Source organism: Penaeus monodon, chromosome 7 (assembly GCF_015228065.2).
Source record: "Penaeus monodon isolate SGIC_2016 chromosome 7, NSTDA_Pmon_1, whole genome shotgun sequence".
Taxonomy (NCBI): domain Eukaryota; kingdom Metazoa; phylum Arthropoda; class Malacostraca; order Decapoda; family Penaeidae; genus Penaeus; species Penaeus monodon.
The window spans coordinates 55,477,281-55,487,280 of NC_051392.1; the positions used below are offsets into that span (position 1 = coordinate 55,477,281).

Sequence of the window (10,000 nt, forward strand, 5' to 3'; positions counted from 1 at the left end):
CTTTCGTTTCAAATCGTTTGTTCCTTTTTCAAAATGGTTAGCTTAATGTTCCCCGGTTCTTGCAAGAAGAGCGATCTCGTTTTGAAACTTCTTTCCGCTTTTGGAAAAACTGACTTTACAAACTCACAACCTTTTATGCTTATCGATTTGGAGATCCCTAAATTTGATTGCCGTTCTTTATCTCGTAAAATACAATGGTTAATGATTAAAAGCAAAAATTAATGACATCTAAGGGTTTTTAGCACTAAAGGAACGTATAGTGTTAGGGAAGGGGGTTGAGTTGTAATTAGCTGCTATACGTCAACAGTCTAGAGTAGTATTGCAAAAGGTAAAATTGGGTAGAGGAGACGATGAGTGAATGGCTTAAGGCATGATTAAGCAAGGGGGATTAGATTAAGTGAAGGATACGGATGTGTTTGAGGAAGGAAAACAGGTTATCAAAGCAGAAAGTGTGGGGTTCCATAGGGAGGTCGGTGAAGGGAGGATATGCGAGGGAAAGCAGAGGTACAGGCTGCAGCAAAGCATGGACAGGACAACAGAATGCGTGGAACTGAATGGGGAACATTACATAAGAAACATAGGGGCGGGTCAGAACGTGACATTAGACAGGGGTGCGTTAGGCGGGTGTGGCCAATATGTAAGCGGGCGAGAGCCGTCTCCGAGCGTCTGTTCCGATGAAATGGAGCTGACAAGGGGGAGAGTGACAGTTTGACAGTATGTAGTTTATTAGTTGACCAGAAAGACTGCCATCGGGTATAAAGGAAGGTCTTAAAGTGGGGGGTAATAATCCGTGACTGGCACACGTGAGAAGCGGGGTCGGTGCGCTGTGGACCTATGCTGCGCTCGGAGGGAACTCGTCCAACAAGCAGGCGAGACGGACAAGTTTGGACCGTCCGGAGCCCACACTTTCGCGTCCTGGCAGGCTGTCCATCGCGCCTGTTTCGCAGCCGGGCGAGCAGGACGAGATGACGTCGCAATTCCGTTTGTATGTGAACAATAGCAGTTGCCAGGCAATTGTAATATACTCAAAGGCTATTTTTTGGCCTTTTATTGTTATGAAAGGGTACTTTTGTGTTTGTCAGTCGCAGCTGGGTTAACTATGCATCAGAGGATTCACATCGTGTAAAATAAAGACACCGATATAAGATAGTCAAAAATTTATACTTTCGAGCTGGTTGCATTGCGGGCAATTGAAGGCCTCGGAGGTTCAGAACGCGGCCTCGCTGTCCTGTTAGTTCTGACAAGTCTGAACGAGCAGGACAAGGAGTTCGAGACGCAGCAGTGGTGGCGGAGCGTGCAGGAGTATCTGCCTGTTCATTGCTGGGGATCGCGACGCGGTTGGCCACCCAGCAAATTCGGATGGATTCGTGGTGCGCAGACAGGTAGGACAAGCAGTCCCGAATTGTAATGTCCAAACCAAAGTCATTGAACTTTTTAAAAATTATGATTCGCTCTCCGCTTTAGAATTAAAACGAAGGTTATTTTTCTTTTCTATATTTATTGTACATGAACGTAACAAATATTGATACAAAATCACACGAGACTGTATCAGCGGGAACCTAAATCCGAGTTAACTCCTAAATATACAAAATAAACAAAGGGTAAAAGCCGCAACCTAATTATACAAAAATAAGTGTCAGCCTTATAATCACTCATAAACAATTACAAGATATTTATTTCATGAGAACATGCAAGATACCACAAAACACATGAGACCATGTTAATATTTATTCAAAGTTTCGGAGCAGAAAATCACTTTTTCATGCAGGAGTAGATACGGGTATCTTCTAGTCACAATTACCATCAATGATACCTCAATTAATTTGTGAATGAGTATAAATTCCTGGGTTTTCTGATTACCTCTTGCAATGACTTCTTGAAGCAGGTTGAGAGCCAACACAGAGGCTTGTGCATAAGAGCAATCACGTTCTTTAGAAATTTTACTAACTGCCCTGAAGATGTTTCTAATTATTGTGTCTCTATGGTTTTGCCTCTGATTTTGAAGACACCGGTGTCTGATTTAAATAAACTCAAAGTCTGCTACAATGATAGCATCCGCAAATTGTTCAACAGAAAAAGACGCTCTAGCATTGCAAATTTTTGTGTGCAACACAGAATTCCCACCTTTGCAGAGATCAGATGCAAGGCAATTGTAGGCTTACTACTGTGACTGAAGCAATCATACAATAATATTAAGTAAAAAAAAAACTTGGTGTAAATAGCTTTAATAACTCCCATATTTTAGTGTATGGGAACCACTAGCATATTCTTCCTAACCCTTTTTATTTTTTATTTTTCTATATTTTACATAATTCTCTGCCATGCTTTACTTTAGTTGTATACCACGTTTGTAAGAGCTATTCTATACAATGTTTTTATACCATGCTTTTGAAACTATGTAATGTATGTATTTTATACGAAATTAAATTTATTATTATTATTATTATTTACATGAGATACAAAAAATATATTACAGCCATATTATCACCCAGTCATAACTGTGATACCTGTCATTATTAAATCATTATTACTTAACAAACTAAATTACAAACCATACAAATATAGGGAATGTCAGTACCGCACAACTGCCACAGACTCCCGAAATCGACACCAAGCAGCTACGAAAAATACAAACTTAAATAAAACACATCGTGCTGGTGGCCTTTCAAGTTTCTGTTCTTATCTTATCCCAACTAATTTATTTTCTTATCATAGCATCTGTGCTCATACTTCACAACAACATAAATTATTGGCAAAACCAACCTGTTACTGCTGACAATTACTGCCAACTTCAAAATAAAGAAAATTCCCGTGAAGCGTCTGGAGCTCCCCAGGAGTCATGTCCCGAAACCGGTTCACGAGACATACTCCTAATCCCTCACAATCGCAATGTGTAGTATCCGTTTGTACGAATGTTTCGTGTTCGGGTTGCAAAAGGACGAACCCAGATGCCCTACCCCTAATCATACTTTGAAGCATGAAAATTCAGAGGAATGACACACCCGAAGTGTCACCGAAGGTCACCTCAAAAATACGAATTGAATTACGATAAACTTTAAAACACATATTTTAAACACGAAAAATAATCAAATTATAGGCGTCTTCTTTAAGCGTCATAAAAATTAATTCCGAGTGAAAGTTAACAGTAAATTGCTGTTTTACATGAAAAACTGGGTATCTGTGTAATGGCAATTAGCAATCACGCTCTACGCTAGTGTTTTATATCATGGCGATATATATCTGTGTCAGTACAAATAAAATTACATAAATGGTTTCAAAGAGCCTATAAATATTATAGACAGCCGAAATGAAGGTTGCTAGCGAGGATTATAATAACAAATGTACACGCGTTTTTTATTTTTTATTTTTTATTATTTTTTTTTGTTTGTTTGTTTAAAGAATCAGGAAGTTTGTACTTTGAATGTAAAGCCTGATCGTGATGTTATTAAAAACCTTCTCTTTTTTTTCGATTAACATATTGCTTTAGTTGGGCATGTTTTTCTTCCAACCTGGAAATAATATTGCCTTTCTCTGTGGGATTTTCTTTTCGTTTTTCCTTTCAATGTTGAGAGTTATATCTGTAGTTTTAATATCCCACAACTTGTAAAAATATATATTGATGAATTTTCACATACATCTTTGATATGAAAATAGCAGAATTTGTTTCTTTATTGCTTATTATAAATATTAATGGCATCATTTTTATATAGCTGATGATGTCATGGCGTATCAATACGTGATTGGTGGGATTAATTAACTCTTTCTGCGCATGTGTAGTATTAAGATTTGAGCTCAAAAGTAAAGCTTGGTGAATGGATATAATCCTGGACGCTGTCATTGCGCATGCGCCTTAGAGATCTGACTTAAACTTTAATACTGAATTAACTTTTATGTTGCGTACAGAAGACGCCCTATGCATATCATACACCATATCGTTATCGGTTTTTTCCTTGCCCCTCATACTTGGCGGCATTCGATTGTTCGCACCGGCCAGATGGATCTGTACTGGACGTGAAGTACCCCCACTAAGCTACGGGAGCCAGACTAGGACAGTCCCCCTGACAGCAGCTGCACGAGTTAGCACCGAGTGTGGGCGTACTTGGCAGCCACCTGAGCTGCGCTTCATCCCGGGAGCATTTTTCTTTATCCGACTGTACTTTTATCTTTAACTTTTTTTCTCTCTTGTGGCTTCGAGTTTTATTGTTATTTTTTAGTGGTTGAATAAGTTTCACCTTTATTTTCATTGATCTTATTAAAAAAAAAAAAAAAAAAACATTTACGACAAGACAAACGAGGAGATATAAACTCTCTTTGGGTTGTTTGCTTGTTTGATGAGCGGCCAGTGTTTATTGGTGATCTACGAGAATAAGTATATTTTCATTGTTTACAAGAGGCCAGTTCGGATGTTATACACTTATTGTAGAATTTAGAGAATATACAGACTGAGAGATCTCGGGTTTTCCTTGAATGTCGTATTTTCGTTTTATCCTATATTCCTTTCTTTTATTTTTAAGTTTATATTTTAAGAAGTATGGGTATTAAGAAAAACACAATGAATAAATATGAAAGTTCTAAGTAGCTAATGAACAAAGGAAAATCGAAGACGAAGGGAATTATAATGATGATTAACTATTAACAGCAATTTTAACTTTCGAACAAAATTATCAAATGAACAAGAAGAAAAAAAAAGAACTTAAGTTTTTAATAGTAAAATTGCTTCAGAGATGCAACGAGCGGGTTGTGCTGCATTACACGACTGCAACTAATTTCATGTTCGAAGGTCATACTCTGCAACACCCGCGTTGTAGTTATGTTGCAAAGTGGAGGAACACTACAGATCGCATTCCTGCGTTTTCACAGAACCAGATAATTGTTTTATTACAGGTAACTCGAATGCCTCGTTATTCAAGACAAGTATACAAACCTTGGCGTGCATGTGAAGAGGAAAGCCTGTGAAAAACTAACCGCATGCTTCGAAGCCAGAAACCCGGAGCGAACCCCGCGATCTGTCCAGCAGCTACGAAGATGCTTCGAATACACCAAAAGAATCATTCGGTTTTTAAGTTTTGACAGTAGCTCCGAGAAATTATCATAATTTTTATCAAAACAGGCCAAGTGAAAAATAATTATCATCTGTACATGGATAATAAAAAAAATCTTTTATTCTGCATTACAAACTATTCTAAAAATCTTTAAACCCTTAACCGCGCGTTCGATTTTACTCGGCCGTCGCTGGACGCGCCGGTGAAAGTAGTAGTGGTATTACTACTACTAGCAATAATTATAATAATAAACATTCTGTGTTTCAAGATATGTGCAAAAGTACCACGCAAACAATAATCAAAAGTCGACGATGGAAGGAAACTTTGGCGCGTAAAATTCAAACTTTTGGCGGGAAAAAAAATATTCCATTTACGATATGCGATAAGCGCGAACTAAGGGTTAATTCATATTTATTAGGTTCGTAAACTAATGTCAAATAACATAAACTACTAATCAAGCCCAACCCTGATATAGTCTAACCAAACAAATCATATATTAGCCTTATATCAATATCCTGAAGAGATGGACATTGGCAGAATCACTCACTGGACCCGAACTGACGATGGAGGATGAATGGAACTTTTACACGTCACCAAGTAGATGAGGCTGGACAGATTTTGGAAGCTGCATATATAGATAAGTCCACCCCTAAAAAGTAGCATGAAACTACAGCAAATAATTTTTATCTTTACCATTACCAGATAGATTTCCTTTTGTATCTTTATACTGTACTTTGTAAAATATGTTTCCTAATTTTTGCAAATAATATTTACTGTATGTGTATCAGTTACTTTATTTTTTTCACTTATATAATAATGACTGTGTTTGTGTATATATACCTCTTATCACCATTTTAGTTAGCGTGGCCATCCATCACCCACACGCTTCACCAGCTGCTTCCTCAGTTCTGCCTGTCACAGTTCCAGCTCCTGCTTCGCCACCAACTGCCACTGCATCACCGCTTGCTCACACAAGTCACCTCAAGTTGATCCTTCATCTCCAATTTTTACGTTTAGGTGCCATAGCAGTGGCTCTGTGACAAGAGTTGCCACGAAACAAGAGGAAGGCTAAACGCATGAGAAAAGGCAAGAAGAGTACCACGTGCACAAGATGCAATTAAGACAAATGTAGTATGACGAAATGAAACTGTTGGCAACCAAAACGGAGATAAGGAGGAAGCAGCAAGAGACAGAGATGGATATATCGGAGAGCATGAAGGGATGAATGAAAGAAAGAAGCATGAAAGTGAGATGAATATGCAAGAAGCCACTATCATTATCATAAAGTGTCTCATATGCTGGATGCTGTCAGTAACAATTTTAACATTTCGTTTGATAGATTCTATACCGTTATGAAGAATTTTTCTGTAGCTTATGAGGCAATGATAGGCAGCTATGAATATATTTTAAATATATATCTACACTGTTGAATTTTGTAGAAGTGAGTGGGGAGAGAGAGAGAGAGAAAGAGAATATGAGAGAGGGGGGAGGGATATGAGAGAGAGAGAGAGGAGGGTATATAAATGTGTCATATATATATATATATATATATATATATATATATATATATATATATATATATATATATATGATAATATATATATATATATATATAATATAATATAATATATATATATATATATATATATATATATAATATATTATATAATATATAATACATTATAAATTAGATTATATATATATAATATATATATATTATTATATTAGATATATTAATATATAATAATATATATATATATATTATATATAAGTATATATATGTATACATATATGTGTATATATGTATATATAAACATATATATGTGTGTATATAGGTATATGTATAAAAATATGTGCATATAAGTATATATTTATATGTATATATATATATATATATATATATATATATTTATTATTTATTTATATATATGTGTGTGTGTGTATGTATGTGTGTGTGTGTATGTATATATATAAATGTGTGTGTATGTATATATGCACATACATATATGTGAATATGTGTGTGTGTGTGTGTCTCTCTGAGAGAGAGAGAGAGAGGAGGAGGAGGAAGAGGAGGAGGAGGAGAGAGAGAGAGAGAGAGAGAGAGAGAGAGAGAGAGTGAGTGAGTGAGTGAGTTAGGAGGAAAAAGTGAGAGAGAGAGAGAGGCCGTCGTGAGAACCCCACCAATATTGTCAAGATTACTTTCCGTAGACATGACCTCCCCTTTAATGTCTACATTGGCGGGAAATCCTTCTCTGTCCGACCATATCAACCTACTTATATAGACCACCTTATTCCTTCTTGCTGCTAATGGCACTGTCTCAGTTCTACCACCAGGAGTCCGGTCGTCACTACATGTTGATGATTTCACCATTTTCGCCTCTGCCACATCTATACCTACTATCCGCGAATTCCTTCAGTCTGCAATATCATCAGTATCTTCCTGGGCCACTAACCATAGCATTTCGCTTTTCTACCTCCAAATCTTTCTCCATTTTTATTCGGGCACATTTAAGTTCCCAACTTCCACTCTTCTTATATGGCGCTCCATTCCCATACCGTTCTTCTGGCAACTTCCTTGGCGTTATTTTTTACTCCAAATTGTCTTAGCGAGACCATATCTTTTACATTAAAGAAAAGGCTCGCCGCAGCCTCCAAATCTTACAGACTATCTCCCATATACATTGGGGCTCAGATTGCAAAACTCTCCTCCATCTTCATGTTACCCTGAACCTCTCCATTCTTGCTTATGGATGCCATATCTACTCCTCTGCCTCTACCTCCCTTCTTGCTCATCTTGACACAATCTGCAACTGCGATCTTCGCTTAGCCCTTGGCGCCTTCCGCTCTTCTCCAGTTGAAAGCCTGTACACTGAATCAGGCATGCCATCTCTCTCTCGATGCCGTACCCTTCTCTCTCTCTCCGATGCTATGCCCACTTCCACCCTCACTAAACTAACTATCCCTCTATCCCTGCTTCCTGCTTTTGCTTCTTCTCCACGTCTACCTATTCCTTTCTCCATTCGCACGAATACTCCCCTTTTCCTTTCCCCGTCTCCAACCTCTTCCGTTTTCTGTCCATTCCGTTCCTCCATGGCTTATCAGTTATCCCCGTCTTTGTTCCTCTGGTTTCTCCTGACTCACCAAAATCAGATATCACTCCTCCTTTTCTTCTCGCCTATTTCTTTGGCCATGTCTCCACTCACTTCTCCAGTATTAACGTTTACATTGATGGCTCCAAATCCACCTAGGGTGCTGGTTTCGCAATAGTCTTTCCAACATTAATGATAATTATGATAATAATAATGATAATAATAATGATAATAATAATAATAGTAGTAGTAGTAGTCATACTACTACTACTACTCCTACTACGAACAGCAACAGTAATGAAGATGAGGATAAGGATGATGATAATGATAATGATATGATAATAATAATAATGATGATGATGATAATAATAATAATAATAATGATGATGATAATGATAATAACAGTAATAATAATAATAACAATAATCAGTAATTATAATAATAATAATAATAATAATAAAATAATATAATAACAATAATAATGATAATGATAATAACAATAATAATAACAGCAGTAATGATAATGATAACAGTAATGATAATAATAACAATAATAATGATCATGGCAAAACATCAACAACTTTAGCCCCGTACCCCCCCGGCACAAAGGCGCGCGCGGGAAGGACTTCGGAAAGTAAACAAACGAGAGAGGAACCACAAAGAATATCATATTTTCGTGAATTTTGAAGGTAATATGTGCCTGTTATCTTGTAAGTTGGTGTCTGGTGATCAGATTGACTTGCTTGCTGCTATTTTCTTTATATTTAGAGCGAGTGATTTAAGTGTTTTTCTGTTATTGGGAAGGAGGTTTGAAAACGAATTCTAGTCCTTAATATTGCAAGGGTTTTGTGTTCTTTAAGTTGCGTAAGGTTGCATGTATTTGAGATGTGCAGGAAGATCTTAAGACAGGCTGGGAATAATATTTAGAATTTTTATTTTCTATCATGGCATATTGTGTTCTAAATTAACCGGCAATAGTCTCGTTAATTTCCTCAATTTAGTTACCTTAGCCATTCTGTATAACCTGCAATTTGCAATAACCACGAATTAAGACCAAAATCAAGCCTGTTTGTGTTCCTAATATCGTGTTTGAGGGAGAGAATAGCGCCATAGTGGTTTCCCTTTCATCCATGTATTTTTCTTCGTCATGAATATTCTCCCATATTTATTATATTTTCCTTTTTATCTCTTTATCCCTCCTTTTTTTTTTTTCTCTCGTTTGCTACTATCTCTGATTCCGACAAATTTTTGGTATTGGTTAAGTTTCGAATCGAATAGATGGAGATAAAAATGTTGGATATGACGTTCGTAAAAGTAGTTTGTAGAAAGTAAAAGAAATGTATATGATCTAATGTTACTAGTGAATCAATAGAATTTAAGAATAATTTTTGATGAATGAGGGTTATTACATTATGTATTGATTAATAAAACTATAAATACAAATAGTGTTAGTATTAGAATTGGGTTGAAGAGAAGATCTTTCTTTAATTCTTATGCTTTTTTTTTTAGTCTTGGCAGAAGATGAATGTAGTGGACAGTTGTTGCACATTATGTATAATTTTCTTTGTGACAATTGGTTATGATGTGGCTGTAGGGTTTTATTATTATTATTATTATTTTTATTATTATTACTACTATTGTTATTATTGTTATCATCATTTATTATTATCATTATTGTTTTTGTTATTATTATTATTATTATTATTATTATTATTATTATTATTATTATTATTATTATTTTGATTGGCATGTTTTCTTCCATTGTGGAGACATTTAAACTCTTGTCACATTAAAATGTTCATTTGGATCTCATCTAGGAAGGAGACAATATGCTGAATTTTGCAATTGCTATCACTGATGGATTGCAAA

The 10,000-nt window shown here is 36.1% G+C and overlaps 1 protein-coding gene across 2 annotated transcripts in view; it reads left to right on the forward strand.

Annotated features, from left to right (window-relative positions):
- Positions 1-8,725: 8,725 nt before the first annotated feature.
- Positions 8,726-10,000, forward strand: part of LOC119575478 (DNA polymerase delta catalytic subunit-like) — a gene marked incomplete at its 3' end in the record, with an annotated part of 6,489 nt that continues 5,214 nt past the window's right edge. For both annotated transcript variants that reach the window (XM_037923123.1, XM_037923126.1), the window contains 1 exon segment: positions 8,726-8,820.